At 43.4% G+C, this 16,037-nt stretch overlaps 1 protein-coding gene across 6 annotated transcripts in view; it reads right to left on the reverse strand.

Annotated features, from left to right (window-relative positions):
* The window catches only part of LOC141107518 (zinc-alpha-2-glycoprotein-like), an 87,581-nt gene extending 75,475 nt beyond the window's left edge, over positions 1-12,106 (reverse strand). For 2 of the 6 annotated variants that reach the window (XM_073598302.1, XM_073598296.1), the window contains exon 1: positions 10,082-10,542. The gene's annotated coding sequence lies outside the window, so the exon portion shown is untranslated. Of the gene's footprint in view, positions 1-10,081; positions 10,543-10,640; positions 10,948-11,959 lie in introns of those variants that run through there. The other 4 variants (XM_073598298.1, XM_073598299.1, XM_073598300.1 and 1 more) reach the window with 4 other exon arrangements.
* Between the last annotated feature and the right edge of the window lie 3,931 nt (positions 12,107-16,037).

A 16,037-nucleotide genomic window follows, 5' to 3' on the forward strand; every position in this document is an offset into this window, starting at 1 on the left:
TTTACATACCTTTTTTTCCCTTTTTTATTAGTGATAGCATTCCCTCTGTCCTCAGCTGCATACGAGCTGGGGGTAGGAGAAACAGCAGTACACTGATCTTGCCAATGAATGGCTGTGCAGGGGGAGCGTGTCAGGACAAGTCTGATCAGTGGAGGAGAGCACACCGAGTTGCCAGCACATCTAGAGAGCTGACCACGCTGTGCTCCCCTGCTTAGTGTTGACAGTTTTTAATAGGAAAGCAAGAGGACTAGCAGTAATACCAAAGATTTCACACAAAGGAAACAACACAAAGAGAACGTTCACCCCCTCCAGGTGTTAACCAGTCCAGTTCACAGGAAAGAGAGGGAGGAGGGGGAGGGAGAGGGAGGGGGAGGGGGGTGGGGAGCGACAGGAGAGAAAGAAGCAGAGAAAGAGAGGGATACTTTCTCATACAAGTACATGGTACAGAAAACACATATCAGGAATATGAAGTGTTGGGGTAACAAATGCTTTAAAGGGATTGTAAAGGTACATTTTTTTTAAAATAACAAACATGTCTATACTTACCTACTCGAGCGGCTGGGAACCTCCTGTTTTCAGGTCCCCCGCCAGGGCTCCTGGCCCCTCCACTCTGTCCAGTGCCCCCATGGGAAGCCGCTTCCCATGGGGGCACTCATGCATGCTCGCACCCGAGTCCCGCTGCTGCATCCATTGACGCAGACAGAGGCTTAGGCGCATGCTAGATGTGCCTGGGCACACCCTCATTACCCTAGGCAATGCAGATTTCCCCTGCCAAACGCCCCCCACCCTTGTGGCAGCTTAGGCTACAGAGAAAGGGACTGGAGAATCTCTGTCCTCAGTCCCTTTATCTGCTAATTTAACCAAAACTCCTTAATGGGGCTCCTAACAAATTGTAAAAAAAGAATAAAAAAAGAGTATTGTAAAAAAAAAATTAAAAAAAATAAAATTGTAAAAAAAAAACCTAACAAAATAAAAAAACAAATAACTACTGACACCAATTTCATCCATACTGACAGCGGCTACTGTGTATGTGTATTTGAGCTCTGGGGTGCACACTCTAATATAATAGACTTTGCACACCTATAGACAGAGGGACTCGGCCCCGCCTCCCATTCTGTCATCACTTGGTTTGATTGACAGCACTGGGAGCCAATGGCTCCTGGTGCCCCAGCAAGGCCAGCGAGACCCGGAAGTGAGGGGAGAAAAGATCTGTCCATGTGCACGATGCTGGATCGAATAAGGTCTCAGGTAAGTAAAGGGGGGTGAGGGGGATGCTGACACCTAAACATTTTTTACCTTAATGCTAGGAATGCATTAAGGTACAAAATGTTTAGACTTTATAACCACTTTAAAACGTGCCAGTTTGCATTAAAACTTTTTTCCAACTTGTTATTTTGAAAAAACGGTAAAAATAAAAAGTAGTGGTGCAAAAGGCACTTGGCATCCACGTTCTGGATGCGTTTTTGCTTACAGTTCACACCACACTCCATTCTGGAGCATTTTTGATGCGTTTCGCTGTGTTCCAGTACAGTTCTGTGCATAAAAAAATGCAACATGTTCTACTTTTTTTTTCTTTTCTGAACTGGAACTGACTGCACTAGTTTGAACTATGCCATTCAAGACCATACAATCTACTGTCCATGCGTTTTTGAAGCAGATAAAAAAATAAATTAAAAATGCTGGACCGCATCTGGTGTGAACCATCTGTTAAGGAAGTACTATATGATCCACCTTTTAATAAAAATAAATGCATCCTATTAGAAAAATGACCATGTAGGCGGAGCTTAATCAGTGTGGCCAAGAATTGGGAGTCAACACACATGTATTTTACATCATAAAAAATGAATGATCACAGAAATAAGACTAATGCCGCATACACACGATCGGATTTTCCGACAACAAAACTGTGGATTTTTGTTCGAAGGATGTTGGCTCAAACTTGTCTTGCATACACATGGTCACACAAATGGTGGCCAAAAATTCTGAACGTGAGAACGTGGTGACGTACAAGACATACAACGGGACTATAAAAAGGAAGTTCAATAGCCAGTGCGGCTCCTTCTGCTTGATTACGAGCATGCATGAACATTTGTGCGATGGACTTGTGTACATTTGGAACATGTTTCAAATCTTTCTGATGGACTCGAGTCCGGTTGAAAAATCTGCTCTTCTGTATGCTAGTCCGACGGACTAAAACCGACGCTAGGGCAGCTATTGGCTACTGGCTATCAACTTCCTTATTTTAGTCCGGTGTACGTCATCACATACAAATCCGTCGGACTTTGGTGTGATCGTGTGTAGGCAAGTCCGTTCATTCAAAAGTCAGTCTGAAGTCCATCAAAAGTCCATTGGACCAGTCCGGTCGAAAAGTCCGCCCGTGTGTACGCGGCATAAGATTTAGAGAGTGCCGGTGGGCGAACCCAGAAGAGGCGAATCAGAACCGTTCAGTGAAAAATCATTGCACAGAGCAGGTAAGTATAACATTTGTTATAAAAAAAAAAATTAAAAAAATCAACCTTTACAAATCACTTTAACCACTTGAGTCTTGTAAGATTTTAGCCTCTTCATGACTAGGTCTTTTTTTGCTATTCACTGCGCTATTTTAACTGGTAATTGCACGGTCATGCAACGTTGTATCCAAACAAAATCTGATATAATTTTATTCACACAAATAGAGCTTTCTTTTGGTGGTATTTGATCACCTCTGGGTGTTTTATTTTTTAATATATAATTTTGAAAAAATATTTTTTTTTTACTTTCTGCTGTAAAACATATCTAATAAAAATGAAAAAAAATCAAATGTCCTCATAAATTTAGGCCAAAAGGTATTCTGCTACATGTCTTCAGTAATAAAAATCCCAATAAGTGTATATTAATTGGTTTGTGTGAAAGTTAACAAAACATACAGATTATAAGAATTGGATAATGTGCTAGCCTGCCAACATCCAACATAACATTATGAAGATCAAATGCAGAAAAATGCAAAGAGTGGACCCCCCTTGGACTTTTAAGGGCAGGAAGGAATTAATAGGGAGTAAATGAGTATAAAAGGCACAAAAGTGCCAACTTTATTAATATACAAAAATAGAAAAGTGATTTTAAGAAATATTCAAAAATCATATACAGTACAAATGATACACCAATGATAAACCATCAAATATTGCACAATATATATCACCCGAAGCTGGTAATCCAAAGTGCTACTCATGGTGAGTTGAACTTAATTTGAATTTCACAGCATATATCCCGACATGTTTCGGAAAATCACATTGGAGTGTACTTTTCCTTCTTCAGGGGAAATTTATAAATGGGTATATTATTGTTGTATCTGTAACACAAATATGTATAATACAGACATGATATTTGTAGTATAGGCATCAACAATATAGTTTAGTGCCTAGTTGTATCATGTTACAAAAATGATGTAGAAAGTACTTACATATATATCATTGACTCATGGAGCGAAAAAGAGATAAAAACAGAAAAGAGAGTACAAGCTGGCTGCGTGAATCCATAGACACGGCATAAAGATTATCCGTGTGTCCATAGGCTGAAGATCAAGATGCATTCACAAGGGACGCCTGGTTTCACAGCGGCAAACAAATCTGGCCACTGTGGAGACAATCATGACAAAAGGGGTAACTAAATCTGCCTAATGATGTTGCTGTGTGAAAGTAATAGCGTCTACATACTATGGTTTATATGCTGGAATTTTTTTTTATACTAGTAATGGTGGTGATCAGTGACTTATAATGAAACTGTGATAGTGCGGCAAGCAATCTGACACTAACTGATGCTGGGGGGAACTGACTAACTGCCACTAATATCCCCAGAGACACGAATACAGTGATCAGTGTTAATATGCACTGTCACTGTTCTAATGACATTGGCTAGAAAGGGGTAAACATTTGAGGACAATGAAGGGGTTAACTGTGTGCCTACAATGTGCACTGTTTTTACTGACTTATGTGCCAGTTTTTTAGGGAGATAAAAACCAGCACATCACTGCTGTCTGTAGAGAGCTCTGTGTTGCTCAGCTGATTAGCAGGTTCCAGACATTAATTATTGTCCGGGACCCGGTGATCGGCTTGTGCTGTAGCGAATGAGAGCACAACTGACACGGCGGGCACGCATGTGCATGCTCTTTACCCCGAACTGCTGGATCACATATGTACATTTACATGATCCAGTGTAGCAGGGCTGCTCTGCTGCAGTTTTAAAAAGGAAAAAATTTTGACACTTATTTCTAACCACAAACCAGCAGTTGCTCATCACTTGACTTCTAACAAGCAAGTAAAGCTCATACAACCCCTTCAGTACTTCTGACAAGTTTCTATAATGAGACACTTCTGAGAAGCCTCAGAACAAACAACTTGATATGGTGAGTGTGTAGGAGGTAATGTGCTCTATTCATGATTTAGGGTATTCCAAAAATTGGTAGAACAATCATATAGGTGAGCTAAATTTAGTAATGGGGTTTTATAGTCTAAGTTTCGGCACAAGGGACATTACCTACTATCAGCCTGATGTGTCTTGTGCAGTTGTGCTGCTGTCTTCTAGTCTAGTTGAAATCCTCCTCCGATCCCCCCCAACTCTCACTGGTGCAGTGGGTGTGAATTAGAGCTGCACGATTCTGGCCAAAATGAGAATCACGATTTTTTGCTTAGAATAAAAAGATCACGATTTTCGCGGCATAAAATCTTTCACATTATACAAAAAAATTGGGCTAACTTTACTGGTTGTTTTTTTTTTTTATTCATTAAAGTGTAATTTTTTCCCAAAAAATTGCATTTGAATGACTGCTGCGCAAATACAGTGTGATATAAAATATTGCAACAACCACCATTTTTTTCTGTAGGGTCTCTACTAAAAAAAATATAATGTTGGGGGTTCTAAGTAATTTTCTAGCAAAAAAAAAAAAAATGATTTTAACTTAAAACCAACAAATGTCAAAAAAAATGTTTAGTGGTTAAACTTCCCTCATTTACACACCCAAGTGTATTACTTTGATCTAAAGGACAAATTGTTACAATGTTTATACTTAAGCTCCACTGCTAAAGAATGTTGTGATTCTTGGCAGACTGCCCTTTTTTTTTTTCTTTCTTTTGACGGCTGTCGGCTTCAGCAGAGTAGAGAGAATTCTCTGCATAGAAAGAATCGGGAAATACTTTGTCAAGATCGCAAGGGGGGGGGGGAAATTGTGATAATGATTAATCGTGCAGCTCTAGGGTGAATAGGAGCTGGGGAGCTGTAAAAGGCACCTATTTAGAGTGCCTACTATGCCTGCCCTTTTTTGCCCACCTGCTCAATTCATAGAAGCTTTAGTATTGCGTCTAAGAATGAAAAACGATCTAAGAATGGAGAATGGGCTGATGATGATTCATAGATCGCGTTGCATTCCGAGAAGTGATAGCAGGGGCGTTGCTAGGTCTACAAAAGATCTGGGGCTAGAGCCCATAGCAGCGAAGTAAAGAAAGTCATAGGCTTGGGCGGGCATACGTGTGTGTGTATATGTGTGTACATATATATATATATATTTACATAAGGGCCCCCTCATTACATCGGGGTCACCAGAGAGCTTGTCATGTCACCTGCCACCAGATTCGGATTGTGTATACAGAAGATAGGCTGGGTATATACAGAGAGGCTGCTTGTTACCTGTATAGAAGACACCTGTCCACAGAAGCAATCAATCTAATTCCAATCTCTCCACCATGGCCAAGACCAAAGAGCTGTCCAAGGATGTCAGGGACAAGATTGTAGACCTACACAAGGCTGGAATGGGCTACAAGACCATCGCCAAGCAGCTTGGTGAGAGGGTGACAACAGTTGGTGCTATTATTCGCAGATTTTGTACATTTGCCCACTGACAAAGAAATGATCAGTCTATAATTTTAATGGTAGGTTTAATTTAACAGTGAGAGACAGAATAACAACAAAAATATTAAGAAAAACGCATTTCAAATAAGTTATACATGGATTTGCATTTTAATGAGTGAAAAAAGAATTTGACCCCTTCGCAAAACATGACTTAGTACCTGGTGGCAATCACAGAGGTCAGACGTTTCTTGTAGTTGGCCACCAGGTTTGCACACATCTCAGGAGGGATTTTGTCCCACTCCTCTTTGCAGATCCTCTCCAAGTCATTAAGGTTTCAAGGCTGAAGTTTGGTAACTGGAAGCTTCAGCTTCCTGCTAGGGGATGGGCCGAACAGACCCCTTTTCTGCTTGCACCAGAACTTCCAAACACCACAAAAGTTCGGACCCGAATAACGAACCCCATTAACGTCAATGGGAACCGAACGTCAAAAATCAAAAGTGCCCATTTTGAAGGTTTATATGCAAGTAATTGGGCACACAATGGTTATAGGGGTCCGGGTCCTGCCCTGGGGGACATGGATCAATAAAAAAAAAAGTTTGTGAAAGACGTCATTTATAAATAAGCAGTGATTTTTTGATTTGTAAAGTGAAAGCCTAAAAATGAAAAATTCCTTCCAATATAGTGCCTGGGGGTCCCCTTAGTCTACCTGTAAAGTGGCAGATCTGTTCCATGTCTAGAATCTGCTGCAGCCATAATTGCATTTATAAAGCTAAAAAAAGCTGCCTTTATTTTGCTCAGCAACAGTTGGGGAGCCAGTGTGTATGATGAGGCCACAATGTAGTGCACTGGGAACAAGATTACGTATTTTTTTGGATACATTCTGGTGTCACTTTGATTTTGTATAGAAGTAACAGGTGCGTAAAAATTGGTCTTTGGGTATCAGCGCCTTCCCACCATAACCCTATAGAAGTAATCTTGATGAAAGCAAGAATTGGCCTTGCTGTAAAAAAATTCAATTATATGCACCTGTTAAACAGGTGCAGAAAAATTACTCTTTGGGTGTCAGGGGCGCCTTCCCACTGTAACGCTATAGAGGTGCTCTTGATGAAGGCAAAAAAATTGCAATGATATGCATATGGGTGGTGTTTTTGCCACGATTGATGTGCCTGAGACACAGTTTGCAGATAGCAACCGTGCGATCTGCTGCAGATGTGCTGAAAACAGCCCAGACAGCTGAGCTTTGGGGAGTGGGCCAGGAGATAACAGCAGCAGAATGTGATGGAATAGGGTGGCTGCTCTCTACTCTTTCTTGATGTCGGCCTCCTTGGGGTTGGGAGCCTCACCTTCAGTTTCCTCCTCTGCTCTATCTGACACCCAAGTCGCATCAGTGACCTCATCATCATCATCTCCATCTTCATCGTTACCACTGGAGACAACTTGGCAATACGCTTCGGCTTGGAGGACATGAATGCCAAATTGTCTACCAGTGTTCCTCCCTCTCTAGGCTGAATCCAGTAATGGCTGCGCATCATCAAGGAGCAAGTGGCTGACGCTGTGGTCAAATAACTCAGCTGACTCCTCAATGGCTAATGTTGGGGCTATGGCAGGAATAGATGTGGACAAGGAGGCAGGTTTACCCACTCTGGCAACTGCAGGGGACTGCACACTTGTCTCTGCTTGCGTGACAGAGGATGAGGAAGGTTTAATAAGCCAGTCCACCACATCCTCTGCATGCTGTGGCTGGATAGCATGGGCAAACTCACTAAACAGAGGAAATGATGCTCTGCCTGAGGGCTGACCACCACGTCCACCTTTGCCTGTAGAACGTCCGCCTCTCCTTGTTGTTCTCCCATACATTATTGGGAGGGAGGGGGCAGTGCTTATAAGCAAATGTAAAGAAGAAGTTGAAATCTGTACATCAAGGGTCTTAAACTGGCAGCCTTCCAGCTGTTGCGAAACTACAAGTCCCATCATGCCTCTGCCTGTGGGAGTCATGCTTGTAACTGTCAGCCTTGCAATGCCTCATGGGACTTGTAGTTTTGCAACAGCTGGAGGGCCACCAGTTTGAGACCCCTGCTGTACGTAGATGCACTTTAATCAATGTAAAGAGGTGTTTGGTGCACTTTATTTGAGTACTCACACTACACAGACACACTCCACGGATACACTATAATATACTGCAATATAATGCGCCAAAAGTACAGTGACGCACAGAACTATATTGGCATTAAACTGGCAGTAACACACACAAAGTAAATGGCGTTAAACTGGCAGTAACGCAATCAAATAGACGGTGTTCAACCGTCACTACACTGACGCTATCTAAACTGTCCCTACTCTAGCTATACACTAATGTAAAGATTACTGACATGGTCTCACTACACTACACTGAAACTATCTGAGCTGTCCCTACTCTACACTAGTGGCGTCGTTAAGGGGTGGCTATTGAGGCTGGAGCCCCGAATATGGGGCCCATAGCCCCAAGTCCAGGGTCGGCCCTACTGTGAGGGAGTCGCAGGCTGCTGGACACAGCGCTTCCCGCACAGCTGTGGCACTCTCACTGAGTCTGCACTCCGTGCTTCAGTGACACAGCCAGAGCCGGAGATCGGTGTGAGAGTCAGACTCCTCCCTTGCTCCGCCCATATCATAGAGTCGGGAGGATTTTTTGCACACAAATTTCTCCTGAGCTGGTAAGTGCAGACCATATGGAGGTGGAGGGGGAGGGGGGGAACTCTGTATACCCAGCCTCTCTGTATATACCCAGCCTCTCCCTTTAAGAGAGTGCTCCTAATCTCAGCTCGTTACCTGTATAGAAGACATCTGGGAGCCAGAAATCTTGCTGATTGATAGGGTATCAAATACTTATTTCACTCAAAAAAATGAAAATCCATTTATAACTTTTTTGAAATGCATTTTTCTGGCTATTTTTGTTGTTATTCTGTCTCTCACTGTTAAAATAAACCTACCATTAAAAGTATAGACTGATCATTTCCTTGTCAGTGGGCAAACGTACAAAATCAACAGGGGATCAAATACTTTTTTTCCCTTACTGTATTAGCAAACGTATGAATAGGAATAGTAGGAATAGGACACAAACAAAAATGCATTTCTGCGCTTGCCTAATGTGGAACTGCTGCAACCCAAATCCTGGAAGTTGAATAGCAAGCAAAACAAAAAATAATGGTGCGCTGTTCCTTTCAAAATGTGGACAAATGTAAGTGAGTGCTACAATAACAGGTTGAATGGATGAAATCAATCTGGCTAAATGAGTAGATCCCACATCATATAACGAACCAATTTATGCAAGCTATATGTATAAAATGTTGCTCTGATCTCAAAAATGTAAATATACAAATATATAAAATAAAGTGCACAAAATGAAAAAGAAATAAATATAATATATATATATATATATATATATATATATATATATATATACACACACACATACACATACATACATCCCTACCTGCAAAAACTAATTTCTGGGAGGTGACGCGCCAGCGCCCCCCCCCCCCCCCCCAATTAAATGCAACCTGAAAAGTACCAATTAAAGTTTGACGTTTTTGACATACATAGACATTCTGTGTCTCTTAATTTTTTTTTTACTAGTAAGGCTGCTTTCACACTGAAGCACTTTACAGGCGCTATAGTGCTAAAAATAGCCCCTGTAAAGAGCCTCTCCTGTGTCTCCAGTATGAAAGCCCGAGTGCACTGGAGCGGTGCGCTTGCAGGATGGTAAAAAAAAATCCTGCAAGCCGCATCTTTGCAGCACTGTAGGAGCGGTGTATTCACAAAGCGCCGCCAAACCACCGGCAAAGCACTGCTGCAACGGCGCTTTGTGGGCGGTTTTAACCTTTTTCCTGGCCACTAGCGGGTGTTAAAAGCACCCCACTAGTGCCCGAATAGCACCGCTAAAACTACGGTAAAGCGCTGCTAAAAATAGCGGCGCTTTACCGCCGATGCCCCCAACGCCTCAGTGTGAAAACACACTGAATGTTTTTTGAATGATTACTGTCTGTGTCAGAGAGAAAGGAGAGTGCAAAACTGTAATTGCTGGAACATGGAAACTTCAAGTTACATTTGCAATAAAATGTATAATGTCATATTATGTTCTCCTGCCATATCCCCAGCACTCAGCTCTTCACAGGGGAATCTGCTAGGACTGCCATTGTAACCTCAAAATATTATAAAGAATTTTGGCATAATCTACTGAAAACTTTTATTTGCAATATACATTACAGTGTCATACAATGGCATACCTTGGGGTGTAGGCAGGGCTTTTTTTCTCAGAGAATAGATGCAGGAACTCCGACCTTCACCCTTTGTTTCTGCTCCCTACCCGCCCCTAAGCTCCGTTCCTTGGTTCCACCTCCTACCGACCTCCCAGTACCACCCATTTTAGAGAATAAAGAACCAAGTATCATTTTTGCTACTAAGTGATTTGCAGGGAATTCATTAATGAAAACAAAGAAAAACAGTAAAATAGATTGCCTGCAGTGAGCAACAATAGACCTTACCCCAGCAACAGTAGACCCCCCCCCCAGCAATGATAGACCTCACCCCAGCAAAAACAGAGCCCCACAACAAAATACCACCCCAGCAACAATAGACCCCCGGCAGCAACAGATGTCCCAGCAAACTGCATCAATAGACCCTCCAGGAGGCAGGAACAAAAGACCTCTCCCTCAACAGTAGATCCCTCCCAGCAACAATTGCCCCCCCCCCCCCCCCGAAACATAAAACTAGCAACAATAGACCTCCACACAAAAATAGCTCCCCAGTGACAATAGATTCCCAAGCAGCAAGCATCAACAGACCCTCCAGCACACCGAAGCACTCCTTGCATACATTCATTGCTGGAGGTGCCAGAACTGTGTTCCCTCACGTTCCTGCTGAAAAAAAGCCCTGGGTGTAGGACATGAAGAACAGTCAGCCTCGGGTAGAGCAAACTGGGGATGCTCTAAAATCACATTCCAATTCACCTGCATATACAAGCAGTCCCCAGTGGCAGGAAGGGAGAAGTGCACGTCTAGAGGGAAGCCAGGGGTGCTGTCTATTTTATAACACTGGGAAGGGAAGCTGCAGCGTGTCAGCTCAGTAACATTCCGCCGCTCGGGCTGCTCTGCCTTTCTGAGTGAAAGGCTCAGCCGGGAGATCGCGGGCTCACGGACACTCGTGGGTGTCTGTGAGCCCGCATCCAAATGCAGGAGTCTCCCGCGATTTGCAGGAGACTTGAGATGTCTATATATATAGTAACCTGGGGGACAGGTAGGCGGTACAAAGCTCCCTGGGGTAAGCAGTCTTTCAGGCACAGATACCAAGTCCAGTTAGGTAGTGACAAACAGTGCAGTGTTTATTGGTGATATATACAAGTCTATATACAGGTGCTGTACAGTGTTCCAAAAAAAACAAACAGAACAAAAATAGCCAAACAAAAACCTAGCCATGTCTCAGCACTAACTACACAATATATACAGGCCCTAACTACCAGGCTAAGCAAGCCTACAGCTTGTCAGCTTCCACAGATACAGCTTTTTCCCAACCTTTTGCTCTCACAGACCAGTGTTGTCTGTGTTTCCAAGGCCAAGAGCAAAGGCTGTCTGTCACAGGTGAGTTTAAATTGGCCTGGGGGAGAGGACCAAGATCCGAACTGGATTGTGGATCAGAGATCCCTGAATGTATATGAGAGGAGACTGGGAAATGTATAAACCCTGAACAGGACTTTTCCTGGCTCTCTCTGGGACGCTCTGCTACAATATATATCTTATATAAACTGATGCATGAATAATGATGCCAAATTCTCAGTGCAACATATAAAAGTCCATGAATCCAGTCCACAACTTAAAAAAATTGCATGCAACAATGGAAAAGTGTGTAAATATAAATCCATGTCCACCAGTGTTTAAAAGATGAAAAAGGTGCTCTGTCAACAAAAAATTGGCCTCTTACCAAACACAATGGATCCCTATTACAGAGATCAAGGCAGCTTGTAAAGGAGTAACCACAGGCGTAGATGTCTCAAATAGTGTGTCTCCACATACATGCAGGGAAAAGTTCCATATATCCAGTAAACATGTATAAAATAGGGAGTAAATCAGCCAGACGTTTTATTTAAAAAGGTAATGGTTGCTCTTACTTTGAGGTTAAAAAATTCAAGCATAAACGATATCTCTAGTGGTGGTGTCACTCGTCCAGCTAGTTCAGATGACGTTACACATACTCTCCGGCCCCACGTGTTTCCACAAAACCGTCATCTATCGGAATGGAGGATGTCGTGTCACGTCAGGCTTTAAATAGGAAGTTTCACCGGAAGTGGTTTAAGAAAAAAAACAGATGTCACGATGAGCAAAGACGTGCCTGTCACAAATAGGAGCGTTTAGGAGCGTTTTTTTTTTTGCAAATAGTCAAAAATGTATCTCCGTTAAAAACGCCTGTAAACTAACACAGCTAAACGCGAGTTACCGTGTTTAGCAGCATTTACAAGCTGTTACAGGCATTTGGCATTTCAAATGCCTCTGATAATGCGTCCTGAACGCATTTTTTTTGCTTTTCAAAAAATGCTTCTAAACTCAACTGCCTAGAAACGACTATAAACGACCCTGTGTACATGTACTGATAAGATAACGTAGAGGAGAGTTCAGGGGCAGCTGAAAAAAATGCTCCTAAACGTCCATTTACCAGCAGCATTGTACATGAAGTGTGATGAAAGTATAACTATTAGGGCTCATGCACACAGGACTTTTTAAAAACACCAGCTCTACAGCTGCGTTAAAAAACTTGCGTTTTCCTGCGTTTTTATAACAGCGTTTTGCTGTGTTTTCCCAGCGTTAGTGTTTTTGGAAGTTTTTTTGTTAAAAACACGCCCTATAATGTAAAGACGTCCAAAAACGCTAATGCCGAAAAACGCTGCAAAACACGTTCAGATGCTTTTTTTTGTCATTTTCTTTTTTTTTACAGTTTGTTTTTACTGCTCCTGGACACACAGGCTGCCTTTCTTTTATACTGCCCCTAAACGCTTATGCCTCCAAACGCCTCTGACAGTTTATGTGTGCATGGACACATAGATTAACATGGAGGGGCTTTTAGAAGCAGTTAAAAAAAACGCCAAATGCCCCTAACAGCAACTGTAAAAACATCCTGTGTGTATGAGCCCTTAGATTTCATCTAAGGACTCTAATGCCCTGTACACAAGATCGGGCATTCCGACAACAAAATCCATCGGATTTTTTCAGACGGATGTTGGCTCAAACTTGTCGTGCATACACATGGTCACACAAAGTTGGTGGGAAATTCAAAACGTCAAGAACGCGGTGACTTACAACACGTACAACGAGCCGAGAAAAATTAAGTTCAATAGCCAGTGCGGCTCCTCTGCTTGATTCCGAGCATGCATGGCACTTTGTGTGTCGGAATTGTCTACACATGATCGGAATTTACGCGATCGGATTTTGTTGTCGGAAAATTTTAAAGCCAGCTCCCAAACTTTGTGTTTTGGAAATTCTGATGGAAAAAGTCCGATGGAGCCCACACACGGTCGGAAATTCCGACAACAAGCTCCAATCGCACATTTTCCGTCGGAAAATCCGATCGTGTGTATGGGGCATAAGTCATTTGAGTGAGTATAGTGCACGTCGTTGCCATCTAGCAGGTACAATATAAAATTACACATATACATACTTGGTTATTCTCTGACATGTTAAAAACCTATGACAGAAAAAAATTATAAACTGAATTATGTATTGGTATCTAATTTAAATTTTGTCACCATAACTAGTCTAGGACAAAAATTATATCATTCTAATATGTTTCCATGGAAACATTATATAAAAAGGAAGATATGACAAAAATTGAAAATAAAATAAAAACGAAAATATTAATGAAGATTTTTTTTAATCTGAAAAAAAAATATACATAAAAAAGTATAAATATATAAAAATTATTTTATTAAAAACGTATCTAAAAAGTGTCCATAAGAGAGAAAATATATCAGTGTAGGGATCAAGTCACCAAACGAAAATGCTATCAAAACGTATTTAAAACCCAAAGATAATTATGGGTGGGAACAGAGTTAATTAACAAAGTGGCAAATTACTGAATATATCTGCAATACACGTATTCACAAGACAAGGGAACACCACATATTTGAATACAGCATTGTAACTTTAACTGTTATTAATAAAGGAATTTACATCTCATTCTATATTCAGGCCCCAAGGATGATAAGGCATAGGACACACCCCCTGCCACACCCCTTAAAGGCAAATTATACAAAAAATAATTAGTTAAACCCATAAGTGCTTTTTTTTTACCACTAATATTCCTTTATATTAGCTTTTGAAATTTACAAATGCAGAAATTTAGAAATCGGATGAAAGGCTTAGAATTGGGTAACACTTTTTTGACAAATAAAAAGAAAGGACCGGAACACAGCATGTAATGCATAGGTGGAGGGAGTACATGACTGTGGCAGCAGTGGAGTTAACACAGAGGGGGAGTGTATATTAGTTAACCGAGGGGGAGGCACTAGGAGGGTCTTTATAAGTTCATCCCGCCCTGGGGGGAGTAACAGTTTTCCTGAAGAAAGTTCACTGAAGAGCAGCATGGCTGACCTGGAGCGCCTGATGGAGCAGATGAGAGTAGAAGCAATGGTGAGAGGGGTAGCCTGGCTCCAAGACACCTTAGAGGAAGCAGTGAGGGGAACAGAGCCTGCATCTAGCAGGGGGGTAACGAGCGACATTAGGACTCGGCGGTCGCGGCCCCCAGAGAGGTTTTCCCCTGAACAGCGGCAGCCTGGGACTCACTCCGGTCCCTCAGCGGGCCCGCCGCCAAATAGAGTGGCAAGCGAACGGGAGGGACGGGGGAGAACCGAAGGTGAACCGAATGGCGGTCAGCGGGATGTAGCGGGAGCGGCGCAGCGGCCTAGCACAGCCAGAGTGGAGAGAAGCGTTAGCCCCGCCCCCAGAGTCAGGGAGTCGGATGTGCGCAGCGGTGCACGAGGAGAGATCCCTGGGCCTTCTGGTTCCACGGCAGGGGGTCGCAGTAGAAGCGAGAGAGGACGGCCGGGTAGAGCAGCGATAGTACCTGACGGCAGGACTGTGGTTCCCAACACCGGTCCGGGCAAGGTACAGCAAAAAACGACAGGCAGATGGGATACGTGGAGGCGGGGGTGTACGGCCGCGGTTTCCACGGCAACCTTGGTGTCCAGGCCGGGTGGGCATTCATCGGCTGAGGAGGAAGAAGGAGAGTGCATTGGGGAGGATGAGCGGTCCGGGTCAGAGGAAGAGACGCCCCCCCCCCCCCCCTCCAGGAGGACAACAGCGGTGGAGAACAGGAGTCCGGCTGATGAGGCTACGCCTGTGCAGCCTGGTGAGTCTAATGTCATGATTTCTGTTGCAGGTCTGCCGAGTAGTGGGGGGCTGGGGGTTGCAGGTGTGAGTGAAGCTGGCAGAGTGAATTACACAAACGGGGGGCCTCTGGCTTAGGGGGTTTTCTTGGCAGGCATAAAAGAGCTCTTACAGCGTTTTGAAGCGGCAGAAAAGGGTCGCACGGGCCCGGCGGCGGCATGGGTTCCGCCGGGGGTTGCAGGTGGAGCAGAAAAAAGTGGAGGGCCGGTGGTGCAGGCCGCAGTCGCATTGCCCAGCCCAGCGGTGACAGGGAGTGGGGCCGCGGAAGGGACGGAAAAATCAGCGGAGGCAGCTGGCAGGCAGGACATAACAAGGTTGGCTGACGCGGCAAAATGCGAGGTCTATGTTTGCTATGAGGGACCGTTAGGGTCGCACTTAAAACAAGTAGTGCGTGAAAAACTGTGAAAAGGTGAGTATGTGGAAATTTTTTCACTGCTACCATTGAAAAAATTTAATCTTGATAGAGTTAAGCCGCATGGCTCTAAGAAGGAGGATGAGGAGAAGAGGAGATATCGTTTGATCCCTAGAACGTTTGCTAACTGGTTGCAAGCGTTTGCGATTATGGCAAGTGTGATAGGGGAAAAACAACCCGAGCATTGTTCGGCACTGTTTTTGTTATCAAGATGCTATTTGGTGAGGCGTACAGAGTTTATGGGGGAACAGCATGGTTGAGGTATGACGAACAATTCTGACAACGGAGGGTGGTCAGGCCGGCTCCGCGTTGGGATCACAAGGACATCAGCCTCTGGATGAAATTGATGACGACGGTGAGGGCCCCCAATCAGTTTTTTTTCAGGGGGGGGGCGGTGG

This window comes from Aquarana catesbeiana, linkage group LG09, assembly GCF_042186555.1.
Source record: "Aquarana catesbeiana isolate 2022-GZ linkage group LG09, ASM4218655v1, whole genome shotgun sequence".
NCBI lineage: Eukaryota > Metazoa > Chordata > Amphibia > Anura > Ranidae > Aquarana > Aquarana catesbeiana.